General features: G+C 39.3%; 1 long non-coding RNA gene across 1 annotated transcript; it reads left to right on the plus strand.

The window, feature by feature from the left end:
• The first annotated feature begins 375 nt into the window (after positions 1 to 375).
• Positions 376 to 18,845, plus strand: LOC124269029. Its single transcript, XR_006896405.1, has 3 exons — positions 376 to 386; positions 5,762 to 5,763; positions 18,704 to 18,845. It is a non-coding gene; the product is annotated as an uncharacterized LOC124269029 (long non-coding RNA).
• Positions 18,846 to 20,670: the final 1,825 nt, after the last annotated feature.

Here is a 20,670-nt window from a genome sequence, read left to right on the forward strand (position 1 = left end):
TTGGGCCTGGTTTTTCAAGAGCCAGAACAAGTTTCCTCGCTTCAAAAAAAGTAACATTACGGTCATGTTTCATTTTTGACTGGAGCTCCCATGTTGGTTGCCACCACATCGATGACAAGCAGCTGGGCCGCGGCATGAATTAGAACCATGGCCATATTTCTGACATCGGTAGCACCGCAGGGGATTTGGGACGTAAGCATCAACCCTTAAGTGACAATATCCAGCTTTCAATGATTCTGGGCGTGACGGAAGACCTAATGTAAATAGATACGTATTGGTCTTTATGGTTTCATTATCTCTTTTGGAAGTTAACCGTTTAACAGCAGTCACTCCCAGTGGACATAATTCTGAAATGATGTCAGCCTCATCCATATCTGAAAGGCAACGTCCAACATCATGGACAATGCCTTTAGTACTGTTGAGTGTCCTATGAGGTGAAACCTCCACAGGAACATTAGCTAATGATTTGGTCGAAAGGAGGATTTGTGATTGAATTTTCTTTTTGCACTCAATCAGTAGAGATCCCGAACGTAGCTTCTTAACTTCTTTTACCTCGACAGCTAATCCTTCTATGCCCTTTGCAATGGCAAAAGGATTCAATTTAAGTGGACCATCATCTGGTGCCGACATGACCAAAAATCGAGACCAATGATCAGGATTTGTGAGAACAGTAGGATGTTCGTCCTGAGAAGATACTGAATCATCAGATTCATACGAGCGTTTTTTCAGTGGGGGTGCCATGGTTGTATTGCGTATGATTCACCCTCCTAGCTCCTCACCCACCATGGAGTGTCAACAAGGACGATGCCTCATGTCTGTGGGCCTCCAGCAGAGGGCACCAAGGATACTAGGAGGGTATACTCAAGCAGGATAAGATCTTAAAAAGATAGATCCTACCAGATTGGCCCATGAGCCATCGCCTTCTTGGCATTTAGACTCTAGGCAAATTGAAAAGTCATAGTTCAAAATCAAGTGATGTTTTATAAACTAATAAAGCCGAGACCTAAAGTTCACCATATAGTTTAAGAATATAATTTGTGCAAATACAAGTAATGCACAGGGCTCGACATTCAACCACCCGTCTAGGTGAAGTTAGGGGCGAAGTGGTGTGTTGGGCAAAGGAACACTGTTCCTGGGACCAGTGCCCTCAACCACCAGCCTCCCGTCCTCCACCGACACAGGGGCGCAACCCACAGCAAACAGATTGGTGGACCAAATATTCCCCCGGGTCCACAACGGGGGGTTGAAGGGCGCTTAGCGATACCCAGCACCCACCACGAGGAAGTGGCCCTTTATGGGTGCCCGATAAAAAGGAAGGTCCTTGAAACCAGGCAGGTGCATAATCCAGAAGGTCTTTCATATCCATTCCTCTAGAAGCTGGATCTGCAGGATTCTCTGTGGTAGATACATAATTCCAATGCTCTATGTCAGCCGTCTCGGATTACAGCAATCCTATTTGCTACAAAGGTCTTGAAGCGTGTGTTTTCATTGGCCAGGTATCGGAGAACTGTCATGCTGTCTGTCCAATAGATCACCTGATCTATTTTGTGCTGGACCTGTTTCTGTATCATCAGAGAGAGACGAACAGCAACACATGCTGCAGTTAGTTCTAGTCTTGGAATCGAGATCTTCTTCAGTGGTGTAACCCTAGCTTTAGACAAAACGAAAGCACAGTGGATTTTCATTTACAAGTCTGAAGTATGCAACAACACCATATCCAAGTTCACTGGCGTCTGCAAACACATGAAGTTGACAATCCTGTACTGTTCCAAAGTCATCTGACTTGTAACATCTTAGAATACATAGATTCTCCAATCGAGGAAGATTCGTTAACCACTGTTGCCATGACTTGAGTTGAGTTGCTGTGATCTCTTCATCCCACCAGATACCACAACGACATATTTCCTGGAGTAGAATCTTTGCTTTAAGAATAAATGGAGATCCAAGTCCCAGCGGATCATATACAGAACTAACCACTGACAAAACCATCCTCCTTGTAAGTCCCTGGTTCTTGATTTTCACTTGAAATCCTAGCATATCCTCCTGAACTTTCCACTTAACACCCAAGGCCCTCTCCATGACACGTTCACCCTTTATTTCTTCCAGGTTGAAGTCCTTAGCTGCTTCACCTCTATTTTGGAGGGGTACATCATCCAAGACATCACTGCGATTAGAAATCCACTTTTTCAAGTTGAATCCTCCTTTGTTACACATTTCAGTCACTTCATGAACTTGTTCTGCAGCTTCTACAACAGTGGGTAGAGACGAGAGGCAGTCATTCACATAGAAGTTGTTTCTAATGGCATCAGAAACGCTTGAACTGAAATCTGCTCCATTATCCTTCGCTGTCTGGAGCAGTGCAGCATTAGCATAGCCTTGGGAGGATGTGGCTCCAAACATGTGAACTTTCATGTGACACTTGAAAGGCTCTTGGGTGCAGTCTCCGTGTGGCCACCACAGGAAACGTTGGTAATTCCAGTGCCTCTTCATCACTCAAACTTGATAAAACATGCTTACTATGTCTCCCATAACTGCACATTGGTCTTGCCTAAACTTCATTAGAACTCCAAGTAAACTATTTGTCAGGTCAGGCCCAGAGAGTAATTGCTGATTCAAACTGACACCATTGTTCACAAATGCACAATTGAAGACAACTGTTATCTTCTTCTTTTGAGGGTGGAAGACTCCATGATGTGGAATATACCATGCAGAACCATCGTCTGGATCTTCCTCTTCACTTGGAATGGTTTCTGCATAACGTTTCTGGAAAAGATTTTCCATAAAATCGGTATATTCTTTCTTGAACTTGTCATCAGCTTCCTATCTTTTCTTCAATCTCAGCAGGAGGCGATGAGCTGAACTATAGTTGTTTGGAAAAACAACTTCCGAATTCCTGAATGGTAAGGCAATACTGTAATGTCCATCCTGAAGTGTTATTGAGGCATCAATTTTCTTCATGAAAAGTTTGTCCTCTTGAGAGTACTGTCTTTCATCATCAATTAATCTCTCGGGGAAGTCTGCGTTGAAAGAATGTCTCACCATTCGATTCAGTTCATTTAAGCTTTCAAATTCTTGTAGTGCAGTCACTTCTGTTCTGTTCATCTTGAGCCTCACTACAGGAAGGATTACCTGGACGAGTGAGATTCCAAACAGCCCATCCAAGTCTTGTCTTAGTAGCATGTGGTGTATGCTGTGGTCCCACGATCACCTCCATGGGAGAATATGCATCTGCAACGTTGTTGCCGATCAAAAGTTCAATGTCTGCATTTATTTCAGGAATATATAAATCCTTTAGGTGAGACCATTTCGCAGTATCAGCAGCAGTTGGTATATGTACCTTGCTAATTGGTAACCTGTCCACAGCAAACACTTTGTGTAAGTCAACATTATTGTCCATAGCGAGATTTAACACCTGTAGACCAGTTAATGCACACGTGTTAATAGTACGAGGTTCTCCCATACTTGTAATGTTCACTTTCATGTGCTTACCAGAGACTCCCAATTTCATCATTAGAGATTCAGTGCAGAAGGTGGAGCTACTACCAGGATCCAAAAATGCGTATGTCTCTACACAGTGAGAACTGTTTCTCATCTTCACTTTGACTGGGACAATTACCATTGTGCACACTTCAGATTTCTGACCGACCCCTGTATCCAACGAAAAGCAGGAGTTTGATGCACTTGTAACACTTTGAATGAACTGTTGACTTTGGGATGGAGGATGCTCCATATGGAAGTAAGTGTTGTGACGACCTTGACACACAGAACAAACAATATTACCACGGCAGTCCTTGCTCACGTGACCAGGCTCTAAACATCTGAAACACAACCTTTTATCCATAACCAATGCCCACTTACTAGTATAAGACAATGCAGCAAATTTCTCACAGTTTATCACACGATGACCTTTACCTTCAGAATAGAAACACTTCCCTTTGATTGGTCCCTCAGTATCAGTCTTGGCTGATGACCGAACATCTGTAGCAAAGCTTATCTTTGACAAAGTACCCTTACCCTTCCCTTGCTTGGGTGGGGGTCTAGGCTGCAAACTATTCAGAGCTTCCTTCCCAAATACCGGGTCATTGGCTTTTCTAGTTTCCTTTCTCATGAAATAAACTACATCCTTAAAACCTAGTGACCTACCAGAATCACTCAATGTCTCAGCACGAGACCTGAACCTTTCTTGGTATGTGTAAGGTATCTTAGCAATGATCCTTCTAATGTTATCAATGTTGTTCAAAACACCAGAAGTACCCACTGCATTGTTGCATTCTTTCAAAAACACAGCATAATCCTCTAAACCCTTGGGACAATCTGCTCTGATAACAGGCCAATTAAGTGCTTTGCTTATAAAGGAGTTAACTACAACATTTTCATCACCATACTTTTCCTCCAGATCACGCATGGCAGCTTGAAACCCTTTATGGGCGTCTAAACACACATTGCTGCTCACAATTTTCTTGGCTTCACCGGATGTAAGTTGCTCTAAATAAGTCATACATTCATCAGGATCAGATGTATTGTTCAGAACTTTGGTCTTGAATTGTCTAATAAACTTGTGATAGTCCATGGGATTGCCATTAAAGACACTAATCTCTGGCACAGGTTTACTTAAGTGATGTACAACAGAAGTAAGAATGTCAGAAACATTATCACTCTTTCTATTGTCCGGGTAACGCATGGGCCTGTCCTCACCAGCAACCCGAGATTCACCAAGGGTAAGTATGTCACTTCTTGTATCTATCTCCTTGCGCCGAATGGAACTGTTCTTCCTAATTCCTCCATGCAAGGCAGCAGTATTATCAACTGCCTGAGAATCATAAATGAAGTCGAGAACGACCTTCTTCACATCTTGTGTCTGGGTTTCAAATCCCTGGGAATCATTGAGAAAATCTTCAAGTAGTTTCTTCTTTGAATCATGTGTCATTAGAGGACTGCTATCAGCAACTTTATCATCAATATCCTCTTTAATGTCTGTTACATTTGTAGCACGAGAAGAAGAACAAAACTCCTTTTCGAAATCAGCAAGTGCTTTACTTCTTGCATCAGAAATAGCCATTTCTGTATGCAGGGCTAACCTTTCTAACATACTAACTTACCTTGCATGTCGCCACGAGACCTTCGAAACATGTGATGGTTGGTTGGTTTTATAGTTTTAGGGCGACGTGGGCCAATAAGAGGCCTATTTGCGCCCAACACATTGACTTGATTTAATAAACAATCATACGTAATTTAATTGCCAAAAGGAATCGTTTAGCTAAGATAAAAGAAACGACAACACTATTAATTTGGATAGATGTATACATATATGGAATAACCTCTGCTTCGTGTTACGGATTAAAAACCTTAAGTAATCACTTCCATTTCTGAAACATGAAAAACTCATTCAATACAAAAGCAGCAGGTTCAGATGATAGAGTGTCAAAATGATTTACAACCACAGAACTAAATCTGTCTAAGCCATTCGAGAGCCTGTCTAGATTACATCATATTTTCCAGATGACGAGACAAAATCTAAAACTGCCCGTTGCACAGACCCATACATGATATTGGGGCCCTAAACTGTTACTAATGAGAATACATCATCAACCTCAAGTACAGCACTTCTGAGATTTTGTCTTATGTTGTTATGCCGAGGGCATGTAATTAGATAATGTTAGATGTTTTCAGGCGTCTCCAAATTGCAATGGCCACATTTAGAAGAGACCGTCTTATCTATAATACTCCTGTAGGCATTTAGCCAACAGTGTCCAAGTCTTAGACGTGAAAGAATAACCTCATCACGCCTTTTACGACGACGAATTTTATGACCAGATTTTAGTGATGGTCTAAGTTTGTACATATGTCGGCCGGTAGTACCTGTATCCCACAACTGTTGCCAACTCCTTGTAACAGATTTCGATAAAACATTTTCATAATCTTTAGGGATTGGTTGAAATTTAAATAAATCAACTTCAGGAAACTGTAACCCGGATTTGGCCAAATTATCTGCAATCTCATTTCCATGTATTCCAACATGTGCAGGGACCCACACATTGTCGCATGCAATGTACTTCATTTTTAAAGATGTATCCAACTTTAATATCTCATGCACAATGTCATCTCTAGATCCATTTGCACCAGCTTCTATAGCTTTGATTGCTGTCATAGAATCTGTAAAGATAATTGCTTCATGGTCATGTTCATCTACCCATCTCAATGCTTGCAAAATTGACAAAAGTTCAGCTGCAAAAACAGAAAGATACTCAGGGAATCTGAACACCTTAGCGATCGATAAATTGGGTATCCAAAAAGCCCCAGCAGTACGATTATTGGATGGTTCTTTCGATGCATCAGTGTATATGTGTGTGAAATTAGAATAATTTTCAGACAGAAAGTCTTGAGTTATCACTTTTATTATGTTTTGGTCCATTCTCTTATACACGATTGAATTGAGTTCAGAATTCAATCCAGGCTTCAGCAGAACCCACGGAGGTGTGACAGGCGGAGCAGAAGGATCAACTGGGTTACAGTTGTAAATACCATGTTGATCAGCTAATCTCTAAATATTCAAGCCAAAGGGCAATTTGCCATGAGTCCAGTTACACATGACATATTCCACACAGTCATTAACAATCTCAGTGACTGCATGGTGTTTGTTCTTGGTTTTCATTTTCAAGAAATATTTCAAAGATACCTGTTGTCTTCGAAGGTGAAGGGGCATTTCTGAACTCTCAACTTGAAGAGCTGAGGTTGGAGTTGTACAATATGCACCAGTGCATATTCTCAAAGCTTTAGATTGAATTCTATCAAGCTTATTAAGATGACATTTAGCCGCCGACATATACACCTGACAACCATAGTCAAGTCTTGACAAGATAAGGGCCTTGTACAGCAATAACATAGTTGACTTATCAGCGCCCCACTTTGTTTTTGAAATACACTTTAATAGATTGATGATCTTGTTACATGTGTTATACAAATGTGTGATGTGATGAGACCATGTTAATCTTTGATCAAAATACACACCAAGAAATTTGAACACTGACACCATTTAAAGTTTATGGTGTCCAAGAGATAAACTGATATCATGAGGGATCTTACGTCTTGTGATCATCATTGCCACTGATTTTGATTTTGAAATCTTAAACCCCCATTTTGAACACCATGTACTGACTTTACTTAAAGGTCACATGCAACGTAAAACACAACTTTGCAGATTCTGATACCTTTCGGTATGGACTTACTGAAACAAAGCGTCATAAATGCTAATTCAACTTATAAAGTTGAAAAATAACGCGATGAAAAAAAACGCGCGAAATCGGAGTTCAAACGTTTCACTAATTTTCCCCAGACTTTTCTGGGGAATACGGGTTTCAACAGCTGGGCTGCGCTCATAGCACGTGCGCAGTGAAATAGGTTCGCGCAACTTGGAAGCAGGCTGTCTGGTGAATACTCGGTGAAGGCTTTGGTGTGAGCTATTTTCCTAATGTTTTGTTGATATCTCACTGGCGCGAGCTTTTTGTATGTTATGACAGTAAATAGACTGTTTATATAATTTCATTTGTCTATTTCACCACACGTTCTTCTTACCGCGTCACTTTCTCAGTTCGATACTTAAATGCAATGTCATTATTTAGAGTTGACACAATTTCTAACTGTGATATAGATATGTCGCTGTCACAGACAAAACTCAATGTCTTGTTTTATTGACACCTGTGTGTCTGCCTGCCTGTCTGCTAATGACAATATTCATTACACAACTGCGATCACTGACCACATGCAATTTGAACTTAACACCAATCAGGCTATACACCATAAACAAAACGCATTGATTTATGGCCCGAGTTTGGTCTCTGTCACATTATGTAATTACACAGACAGGCAGGTGTGATACTTGAACACATGACATGTTATGATGTCTGTTGATTGCAAAATGTTATACACCAAAAATGAGCATGTATTTACAAAACCCAACTTTCTATATATACATACAATGAGCCGTGAAGGCGGCATCTGCTAATGAACCAGCCGTTACACTTGAGTGCACACCCACCCGCTCTCACTGGGTTCGGTATCCCGGCTGCTTCTTTTTGATGGAGGTAAACCCAAGTACAAAATATTGCACTTTTGATTTGCGATTATACGCTTATAATTTTGTTTATTTGTTTTTTCATAATCAGCAATGCATATTATATGTCATGAAGAAGTGATAATTGTGTTTTAATTATGTTTGATTTTTTGGTTGCATGTGACCTTTAAGCAGTTTTGTATAGATTCTATGACAAACTAAAAATTACCAAAGCGTCTCCAAAACGATCCGTCATCAGCAAACTGTGCTGCATTTATGTTTAGAGGCAGGTCCTCGAAAATGTCATTGATCATAATCTTAAATAGAACTGGACTTATTACACTTCCTTGTGGGGTACCATTTTCAGTCATATACACGCCTGACAGTTCTTGACATATGCGAACTTGAATGGTTCTTTCGGACAAAAATGACCATATCCACTTGAACATGTTGCCTCTAATTCCAAGTTTCCACAATTTAGAAAGCAAACAATTTCTCCAAATCATGTCATAAGCCTTTTCGATATCAAGGAATACACACAACATGTATTCCTGGTTGCATAAAGCTTTCTGTGCTTCAGTTTCCAGACGAACATGCTGATCTATACATGAACGCCCCTTTCTGAATCCTGACTGGATGTGAGTAAGAAGCTCATTTCGTTCAAGATAATAGTTCAGGCGGTTAGTAACTATTCTCTCCATGATTTTACATAAATTAGAAGTGAGAGCAATCGGTCTATATCGAAACATGTGACAAAGCACCTGTAATTATCTGCCCTTTAATCACCTGTAATTATCTGCCCTTTAGTTTTAAATGCTCTGCGCCCAAATGAGATCACTTGAAAAAATAAATCAAACCAGATCCTTACAGTCTTACTATCTCCTACGTAGGACTTAATATCTCCTACGTAGGACTTAATATCTCCTACGTAGAACTTAGTATCTCCTACGTAGGACATAGTATCTCCTACGTAGGACTTACTATCTCCTACGTAGGACTAAGCATCTCCTACGTATAACATAGTATCTCCTACGTAGGACTTAATATCTCTTTACGTAGGAGATACTAAGTCCTACGTAGGACTTAGTATCTCCTACGTAGGACATAGTAATTCCTACGTAGGACTTACTATGTCCTACGTAGGACTAAGTATCTCCTACGTAGGACATAGTATCTCCTACGTAGGACTTAATATCTCCTACGTAGGACTTAGCATCTCCTACGTAGGACTTAGCATCTCCTACGTAGGACTTAGTATCTCCTACGTAGGACTTAATATCTCCTACGTAGGACTTAGTATCTCCTACGTCGGACTTACTATCTCCTTCGTAGGACTTAGTATCTCCCACGTAGGACATAGTATCTCCTACGTAGGACTTAGTATCTCCTACTTAGGACATAGTATCTCCTACGTAGTACTTAATATTTCCTGTAGGAGATGATCGATATACGTTTATATAGATTAATCTGAAACGGTCGACTTAAATCCCCAGACACGCACACAATCTCCTGTTTCACTGTCTCAGTCACTGCGAGAGTCTACAGTCATTCGTTTCATTCACTATTAGAGTCTACAGTTATGTGTTTTATTTACTGTTAGAGTATACTATCTTGTGTTTCAATTTACTGTTAGAGTCTACTGTTTCCTTCACTATTAGAGTCATGTGTTCAACTAATTGTTGCACATTACTGTGTTGGACTGACTGTTATACTTTACTGCCTTGCGTTCAGTTTACTATTACGCGTTGCAGTTAGTTCACTGTTATATGTTGCACTTTGTTAGACTTTACTATTATGCGTTGGATATTTCAGAGGTCGTTGCACATGAATCATAATCTGCGTGTACAGACGTGTCTTAGACTATCGGTGGCAATCTATGTGTACGTATCCCCTTATATTTATACAAATATAATGACAATTCATTGCCTTTTTGAATTTCGTATTGTTTAACGCCGCACTCAACACCTGTCCACTCCAGTCAAGTCAACCTGTAAACAATTAAGAAAAAAGCCGCAAACGAGCGTTGCATCCGATCCAACCTAGCCCCATCAAGACAAGCAACAACTTGCGGAGGTCGTGTTATAACCCGAGTTTCATATCACAGGAGATACTAAGTCCTACGTAGGAGATAGTAAGTCCTACGTAGGAGATATTGAGTCCTACGAAGGAGATACTAAGTCCTACGTAGGAGATAGTGACCCCAAAATGTGTTTTTCACCGTGGCCCTACTGCGCTTCCGTGGTTTGTTTTAGATAAAAATATTCACATTGATAAAAATGCTGATTTTGATGTAAAATTTTGATTTCATAGTAATGTTGACTTAGTACAAATGTTAACGTAAATCGATGTAGAATTTAATTTAAGAAATAGTTTGACCTTGAATTTGGTGAGAAGCCTGATATAATTTGTTTTGAAAGTATGGCTAACTAAGTACATGGGGAGTCTTGGGGAGAGAAGTGAGCTAAGGTTCACTACTAGTCAATCTGAATGTTGTATTAAATAGCTATTTTGATAACAAATGAAAACATTTTAAGTTTAACCATCTGTCAGTGGTAAAAAATGTTAGGACTGCAAAAACGAACGAAACATACAACTTTATGGATGACAACTTCTGGTTTATTGCGTTAAGCGTCGTTTCGATGTAGATTCTTACATCGTTATCAAGCTAAAAGTGAATACACCCAAATGGTGAGGAGCATATATACATGGAATGTTGTGACAAGCAGCAGATTAACATTACCAACAGCATGTAATAGAAATAACAAGTGGTGCATAATTGGAAGAGGCCAGTAGGGACCTAACTAGGGAAATAACGAAGTCAAGGTACGTCTTTATATTTTGTCTTATAATCCTAATTAGTTTACTATCATATTTGTATGCATTTTGAAACTTAATAAAATGCACACGATTTGCTTATACTTAGTGAATTTATAACATGATGGTAATATCTCGACATTTTATAGATTGCCAACGTGTATCATATTTGACACACACGCCCTGAGTGCGACCTAGTGTATGTTGTCTGTCTCATTACACTTCACGGCAAAACAAATATTATGTTGAATGCCATAACAAATATATAAAAACAAAATACAAATACTAAAATTAAAACAGACTAAAGTTATAGCAACAATATCAGGCGGAGAATGTATCCATCAATATCCACATAAGGGAATGAGATGCCATTCATCTGCAGCTGACAAAGTATCCTGTTCCATGTCATGTGTCTTTTAACAGTCTAATATGCGAAAAAGTTATGTATTGTTTCAGGTTTTTAACATTGGTGTATAGTCCCATTGGTCACCCAAGATAGCACACCTGGCAACTAATTGCATGATGTCCGCCAGTCTTTCAAAAAGTAATTTAGTTAGCCAATAATGAGCAAGCAATCAATGTATTGGCGGTTAATCCTTTGAAGGAAGGACGTTGTTTTTACAAACAGACTTTACGACAGGGTGTATTCAGTGTAAATTAGTAAATCTACATACATAAACAATACCTTTTGACAAATCCGTTGTGCGGGATAAGAGCAATTAATCAATCAGCATGTTATCGCTTAATCCTTTGATCGATGTTTGTTTGGTAACTCAGCTGATAATTCCTCTTACTGCACTCCCATGCGCATATTACATAAGATGTAATACATTTACCACATCAGACCTCAATTTATAATGATGAGTATTTACTCCAGACACAAGAATTAATGCCAAATTGGAACCTCTGTCGGGTAATCTGAGTGGTGTTATCACTAATTATACCTGTTATAAATTCATTAACTGACCATCAAGTGAATGGTGACAAATAATATGTGTAGGTTTGCCACCAAACAAGGGTTACAGCAAGAGAGTGGTAATCGCTGTATTGCATGCAAGTTTGATTGCCTGAAAACAAGAGTCATCAAAAGATGACATATCCCCCGGCCCCCACATATTTGAAAGAACAAATCATCTGACAGTTACTTAAGCTAAAGGCTTTTCGAGTTCTGCACCGGAAATGAAGCCAACCCCTCCCTTATGGAACTAAGTCCAAATCATTTAAATGGAAATCATGAGAAATATAAATGCCAAAAATCTGTAAATAGCAAAAGGCACCATTTCAACATTTGCCGAAGATATCTGCCAAGTTCTGTTGAAAGATATTGAACGCTTTTTGAGTTCTGCACCGGAAATGAAGCCCACCCCTCCCTTATCGGACTAAGTCCGAATCGTTTCCATGAAAACCAACAAAAATAAAATGCCAAAAATCTGTAAATAGCAAAAGGCACCACTTCAAGATCTGTCCCATATATCTGCCAAGTTTTGCTGAAAGATATTAAGAAGGTTTCCAGTTGTTCTCCGGAAACGAAGCCCACCCCTCCATTTTGAGACTAAGTCCGAATTGTTTCCATGGAAACCGAGAAAACAATACATCACAAAAATCTGCAAATAGCAAAAGGCACCACTTTGGCATCTGCCTCACATATCTGCCAAGTTTTGCTGAAAAATATTAAGAAGTTTTCCAGTTGTGCTCCGGAAACGGAACCCACACCTCCCTTTTGAGACTAAGTCTGAATCGTTTCCATGGAAACCAGAAAAAATATAAATGCCAATAATCTGCAAATAACAAAAGGCACCACTTAAGGTTCTGTTCGATATATCTACCAAGTTTTGTTGAAAAATATTGAACGGTTCTTGAGTTATGCTCCGGAAACGAAGCCCGCCCCTCCCTTATGGGACTAAGCCGAATCGTTTCCATGGAAACCGTGAAAAATATTGAACGGTTTTGGAGTTATGCTCTGGAAACAAAATGATTACGGACGGACGGGCGGACGCACGCACGGACGGAGTCCATTTTAATACCCCCCGCAAAACGCGTTGCGGGGGATAATTACTATGAATAAAATTCATTGTTCTCGTCACGATATGGCTGAAATATTGCCGATGTGACGATAAATTTCAACTCACTCAGTCACTTAGATGAAGAGTCAAGTGAGAAGCGCCAATCTTGAAGGAAGCAGTCATACAATCGCTGCTTGAAGATAGATATAAATGTTTTAATGCAGCCAATTTCTTGTGAGATCCATACAAACCCAAAACCATACTGAAAAAGGATTTGTCCTATGTGTGAAGCCCAGGTAGATTTATTATATATAATCATCAAGAGATTTAAGCATTTGGTAGGCCTGAGAAGGAAGTCTATGATGTTGTAGCTGCACCAGTACATTAGTGATCTAGGGGTATAGTGGTATGGCATGTTCCCATTTCATCAACAGTCTTAAAACAACAATTCATGGTCTGGTGACTGTTATTTCATGCATGAGTAATACGTTTACCCCCTTCAGATATAATGGAATCCCCCTTTGTTTTCCTTTAATTTGATTAGTAGCACATGTAGACAACATGGCTTTTTGCATTAAAATAATTAAATGTTCTTCTTTCATATATTTTATTCACAACAAATCATAGTACAATATAATACAATAATCAAAATAACACTGGCTGTTAACTAGTACACTGTACTTGAGTTCATGGATGTCTGAGGTTATTGAAACTTCAATAAGTGATCTGCTGCGTCCAGGAACTGAATAGGCGATCTTCTTCCACTTTCAAGTTGTTGTCTCAGTCGGTTGAGACACTGGTCAGGATCTCTGTAAGCTCGTGAGCGTGGCCGAGTTGTTGCATCTTGTTGGTGGATTCAATGTTCTTGATAGCTGTTATGAATTCATAAATGTTCGGATGGTGCTTTCCAACAAGTTTTTTTCAGACCATTATGGTGCTGCATCTTCCTTTACATTCCTGGATCACACACTTCCAGTGTGTAGCTAGCTGACGCTCCACATCCAGGCGGTATATGTGACCTGCTTGTAACACTTGTTTTCCTCCCCTCGGTGACGTGACAAACTCTGCTTGCTGAAGATTAGCCAGTTTCGATGACTTTCTGGCCTTTTGACTTCCCCATTTTATACATAGGCCCATTTTATACTGCGGCCTTACTCGTTGGACCCAGACAGCGCATCCAACAGTTGAATATCACGTCAGTGGCTGTGGGAGACTCATTCATACCATTCGCCGACAAAGCAAAGAACCTGGGTGTCATCTTTGATTCTCCCTTGTCAATGGAAGCCCAAGTTAATCATGTATGCCAGACCTGCTACTTCCATCTAAGAAGTATTGGTAATATCCGCCATCTTATTACCAAAGACGTAACAAAACCACTAGTCCAACAACTTGTGATGTCCCGCATTGACTAAAGCAACAGTCTGTTGTATGGTTTGAGTCAGGATCTGCTGAACAAACTCCAGAAGGTTCAAAATAGGACAGATCGTATTGTGAGTCGTGCACAAAAAAGATGCCACATAACACCGGTATTGATGTCCCTACACTGGCTACCAATAGAAGCCCGGATCCACTTCAAGATCTTGTGTTTTGCCTACCACTGTTTGAATGGTACAGCACCGAGTTATCTATCAGAACTGATCTCACCATACCAGCCTTCACGATGTCTAGGGTCTGAAAACCAATGCCTACTTGCAGTACCAAACTCAAGACTAAAATCCTACGGCAACAGATCGTTTCAAGTAGCAGCACCTCAGTTATGGAACCCACTACCTCAGAACATTAAAGAATCCCCCACCCTTGAGACATTCAAAACCAACCTAAAAACCTTTCTCTTTAGAAAGTCCTATCCTCACGAACTATCACCTCCCGTGAACTTCTCATCTGTGACTATTGTAGCGCCTTGAACATGCACCTCAGTGGATGGAACCCAGCGCAATATAAACAGACATTATTATTACATCAGTATGACATCATCTTATCTCATTTTTAAACAAAGTAATTAAAACTATGTACACAATCCCTTTTACTCATGTGCAACAAAAGGATTAATATTTGTTTATAATCACAAACTGTTGTAAGTATGTCACTGCTACTTTTGATCTTCATAGCTTAAGTCAATTTATATAAACACTGGTTATAAGTTGACTTCATTTAAAAACAACATGATATACTTATCTTTTTACTCATACATTGTGAAACTGACATTCCTTAATTCCACTAAGTCAAGTCCATTCCCCCAATAGGGGTGCATTTCCTATTCCCTATTCGCGTACATGTTTACTGTAGGCGAAATGGGATGTATTCGAAATGGGACTCAACCGGTGGTATTGCAGTGAGAGTCTGCCACACTCTCCAAGCACCATGTTATTGTTGATATACTTGCTGACTTTGAGAAAAGTCTTACAGAACTGAAAATGTACAGTTTCAATATGTCTGCAATAAGTGGTTCCCCAAATCTCTGATCCATAACACAGAATAGGTGTAATCATGGAGTCAAAAATCTAAAAAATGTCCTTGTGATTTATACATCCAAAATGTTTTTGGTAATTATAGATGGGGAATATAGCTTTACTTGACTTGAGCTGCCAAACAGGATTCGGCTTTAGTCCATGACAGTTTAGGAGTGAACACAATCCCAAGATATCTGTACATATTCACAACTTCTGTTTAATTTGTTCACCATTTAACTCATTAAACCCGAGAGACACCTCACTACTCAACACCTGGAACCCCTTGCTGATTGCCCACTCGCTGTGCCGAGACTAATTAGTGCTAATCACACCTGATTTCCCTGGCAGGTTTCGGGGATGACAGGAAACTGTCTCGTCGTACAAACAAGTCCTGATTGTTTAATTGTGTCGTAAAGATATATGTTGGAAGAAAGCAGGTGTGAATACATATCGTGTATTGCAAAGTTTTATGTAATTTTATTGCAAGCCTCTCTTGTAGACATATGGCGGCTTGTACATTTACATTTTTTATCACCATTTGCATGTATTCTTTGTATGTATGAGACGGAAAAACACACATAAACAAATTCTCCCTCTCATAATATGTGTGAAGGTTTAATTTTACAAAACATCTATGACAATGACATACTGTAAAGAAGAATTTACTTACATGTTTTATCATCTTCGACGAAAATAGCGTTTTGGCCGATACATTTCTAGTGTATACGAATTATTTTAATGAAAGTACTATTATGTTAGTCTGTGACTAACATAGAGCACATTTATAGCTTGGCACTTTGTTTCATCTAGATTTGATGCAGAAAACATACGTGACCATACAACGATACATATAAAATATGTATACTACATATTCCTTGCATAGAAGTAAAAAAATAGTCACGTGATAGGGCGTCGTCAAATTTCCCGAATAGAACGTTCGGTATCTCAAATGTTCAATATAGTGGCTGGTCATATGTTCTCTGTGACCAATCGCATCATGAGATATCGTCACAGAGGAAAGGACAGGTGATGGGGCGTGGGCGAAATTTCTGAAGAGCACGTTTGGTCACTCAACAGCTTGGATAGAGATTGATTATTGGCTATATCGTTGACCAGTCGATATGCTGGGTGTCGGCTTTATCAACTCAAGCTATTATGTAACAGTTTGTGTATTGTAAACATACATACTGGTAACGATCGATGTATGAAATATTCACATAAGACAAATAGGAGTAGACAGACACTTTGGGGAGTTTATTTGTCCTCATTTTAGTGTTTTTCGATACGTAAAACAAAGCGATTGAAATCCAACCATTGAGTAGAGATAGTATTTATGTACATATAGATTTTACGCAGACAACTAGTACATAAAACAAAATGGTTTGCTGTACATGTAAATATAATCTTCACCTTCATACAAATGCATATCCAAACTAAAGTACACGTATTACAGAATTCACGAAATGACACTATACTGAATTATTATAGTGTATAAACTTGCAGTTGACCTTGGTTTTGTTCAGATTGACTTTCATTCCTTTATCAACAATATTAATTTTGATTACACTATGCCATTTAGAAAGTGGTCAAATGTAACATGTGTTATATTTGGGATTACACTTTCTTAGTAAAGTACAAATTCTAGTACTTTTTGAGTTGAGCCCCATCCGGGATTCGAACTCACACCCTCAGAGTCAGGCACCCAATCGCCAGCACACCAAGTCAGCCGCCCAATCCCAAATATAACACATGTTACATTTGACCACTTTCTAAATGGCATTGTGTAATCATAGCTTTCGGCCGTGGGAGCCGTGCCAATTAACACTTATCAGAGGGGTACACAAACGCGCAGTCTAGACTACCAGTTGTCCGACTTCCATTTTTGTGGAAGTCGCGATAGTTGAGTGGGTTAGGCGGCTGACTTTGTGTGCTGGCGATTGGGTGCCTGACTCTGAGGGTGTGAGTTCCAATCCCGGATTGGGCTCAACTCAAAAAGTACTAGAATTTGTACTTTACTAAGAAAGTGTAATCCCAAATATAACACATGTTACAATATTAATTTTGTCATAATAGTTATACAACAGCGAGGATACACCTATGAATATCTGAACAAAGAAAGTCTTCTTAATTCAATATGGCGGATATGACCTGAAAGACTATAGCCATCACTACATAATCTACATACATTGTCTACATTTGCATTACACCGGAAATTGGAAAAAGTAAAATTAAGCAATGTCCTTTTCCTATTACCTTACGAAAAGTATCCGAACCTACCATTCTTCCTGTTTTAAATAGTGCCAGATTGTCATGTATCAGAGACTACCACAATGTTGAAACATATCATATCGTTTTGTATATTCAGTATTAAAGAGCAGTTGCAACTTTCGCCACTTTCCTCCACAAACTCGAATAAGGGAGAGTTGGGCCTCTTTTCAGGCCCTGACCCACTGTGTAACCAGCCTGGTAAGTAACTCTCATGGTGTGTTCATACAGTGGTATTGGTGTCGTCACATATATGTCTGGCAGAGGAATATTTGTTGGTCAGACGTTTCTTGGCATCTATCCTCACAACATCCCGTCATATCCAAATCCGGAGTGTTGAAACAATGATCTTCAATGATTCATTAATGACTTACGTTTCATTGGTTTAACGCCAATATAAAGCGCACGATTATTCCAACATCTCTCGTAAATGCTTAGTAGCACTCTCTATGAATGCTACCAGGAAGCAAGTACAATTTCAGGCTTAAAATAGCGTCCATTTTGTTTTTGCCTCTTGCCAAATTTAGTCGCCGGGGATAAAGCTTTTATTGTACCAAGTTTCATGCCTTGAACTCAAAGTGTTTGACAATTAGCTGCACCACTTTACAGCTGGAATAGTGCAACATTAAAGAGTACAGACATAAACAAAACCTCATATCATAGGTCTTAAGTCAAATCATAATTCTTCCTTTGCGAATATTTTACAATATCTGATCATGCGTATTTTTATTTCTAATATAATTCCCAAGTTTTAACTATTCTGTAGAACACAATACACAAGAGTATCAGAGAACATGATACCAAACTAAGAAATGTTTTTAATCTTGGCCTTCAACAGATGCTTCACAAAAGAATCCCTTCGAACTAAGGCACGCGACATCATCCCACTTGTATCCGTTTCGTGACCAGGCATAACTCAGGCAGTTATTTACAGACCACGAATCTATCCCTTCTTTCCTCCAGTAGTCATTGACGATGGGAGTCCCATCAACCCACTTCCATTTTCTCTTAAAGAAGTCCGAGCTCGAGCCTCCGACCCAGAGTGTCTTGACGTTAGCTGTAAACAATCGATTGATAATGTTACGTGCACTTCACAGATTCGACTGAATTAGGGAGTTAAGATTTCGTTGACTGAAAACCAGAGTATTCTAAGTCAACTTTTGACAAGATTAGAGTTAATATGCTCAGGGTAGGTTTTAGTGCATAATCTGTTTCTCTAGCAACTTTCTACAGTGCTATCTAGCCTTGAAAGTGGTTTTTCAACACAAACTTTGTTCTATCTCTATGAAAAATCACATGTTGTTAGTTTTCGAGTGTTCTATGTTGTCAAGTGATCAATGAGCAAGCACAATTGATCACGTGACATTGAGATTTACAAATTTTGAAGTGATTAGCATCATGGAAATGGAACATTTTACCTCTGTTCTTATTTCTGCTTTATTTCATTAACTATAGTCCGTATGAACCTAAACCGGTTTAAACGACAAAATTAAGCCTGGTAAAAAAAGATAACAATCAAATATCCATATAATCATAATAAGGCTGTGTTTCTGAAACTTAGAACACTTTGGTTTTAAGAAAGAGCACGATTTTCGTCGGTCAAGTGTTCTATCTCCACTTGGAGACTTCTATTTGACTTGGCATATGGATGTGCAAAATTTGAAAGAATTCGATTGAATAGTTTAGAAGATATTGCTGTCCTAAACTTCAAGATCGAATTTCTCGAAAATAGTTTTTTTGTGACATATTAGACACTGGTTTTAGGGCGACAATTTTTCGTCACATCGGCAATATTTCAGATAGTAAGAAATAAAGTTTCATTATAAAATATTTCAGCAAAGGGCAGTAAATCAACTAAAATCAAAGACAGAATTAAAACTAGCAAGCATATAACATTATAATTAGAATAGTATAAAGTACAATACAATATGAAACCGGATCAAAATGAAAACTTCACAATTCATATTTTTAAATACAAATGTGAATTGTTATAGTGGACACTTTTCGGGTATGATAAGTATCAACTCAAGAAAAAAGTCACCACAGCATATTTAAGTCAATCCAAACATCCTGCACCCCACAATTTTGCTAAAACGTGTTTTTCACGTGCCATTGGTCACGTGATCTCATCATTGCACCTGTATTCGATCGCACGTTTCCATCAACTGTACAAAGAGAGAAAACACTTTAAAGCACAATTCAGAACAGCCAAGTCGTATGGCCCGCTTGTCAAATGTGCAGCGTGAAACAGCCGTTGGCACACTGGAAGCGGGAACGTCAGTAAGTGACGTTGCAAGAGCAATGGAGTGCAGCCGTCGGACTGTTTTTATGTTCAGTGTTGTGTACAGAAAGATGACGGATTTTGGGGCGGAAGTGTCATGGTTTGGGGTGCTGTCTGTGGGATTGCTCATTCCCGATTTCTGGTTATCCGTGGGAGCCTTAATGCTGCAGGGGTACTAGCCCCTGAACTTATTCCATTCTTGGCAGCACATAGTCCAGGTCTGTACTTTCAATATGACAATGTCAGACCCCATACAGCCACCTTGACTTACCTGCAGAACGCAGAAATTAACGCTCTTGACAAGTCGTCATGGTCACCTGATCTCAATCCAATCGATCGCATCTGGGATGCTCTTGGTAGACGCCTGCGAACTCTCAGGAATCAACGAAATTTACAGGATTGTGGTGCTGCTTTGCAGGAACAATGGCGTCGACTCACCAATAATTTGTGCACACGCATCAGATAGACCATGAGGGTGCGTTCCTTGGCAGTTGTGAACGCACGGGGCGGTAATACACGATACTGAACGTTTGAAACATCAGATTTAATTTCTTGTGACTCGACACTTTGTTTACGTCTTTAATTGATATATACTGTAACCACATGGAACCGATTTATAGCATTCTCATTATTCTCAATTCATCCTATCGACCCTAACAAATAAACCATAACCTCTATTTCACATTATTTAATATATGATTGTGAAGTTTTTCTATTTTGACTTAGTATAGATCACGAACAAGTGAAGGTAGATCACCATACTAGAGACCTTGGGGACTTACAGTGCTTTTGTTACCTGAATGGACA

The sequence above is a fragment of the Haliotis rubra genome, unplaced genomic scaffold (assembly GCF_003918875.1).
Source record: "Haliotis rubra isolate DU_JTF1 unplaced genomic scaffold, ASM391887v1 Scf1412, whole genome shotgun sequence".
NCBI lineage: Eukaryota > Metazoa > Mollusca > Gastropoda > Lepetellida > Haliotidae > Haliotis > Haliotis rubra.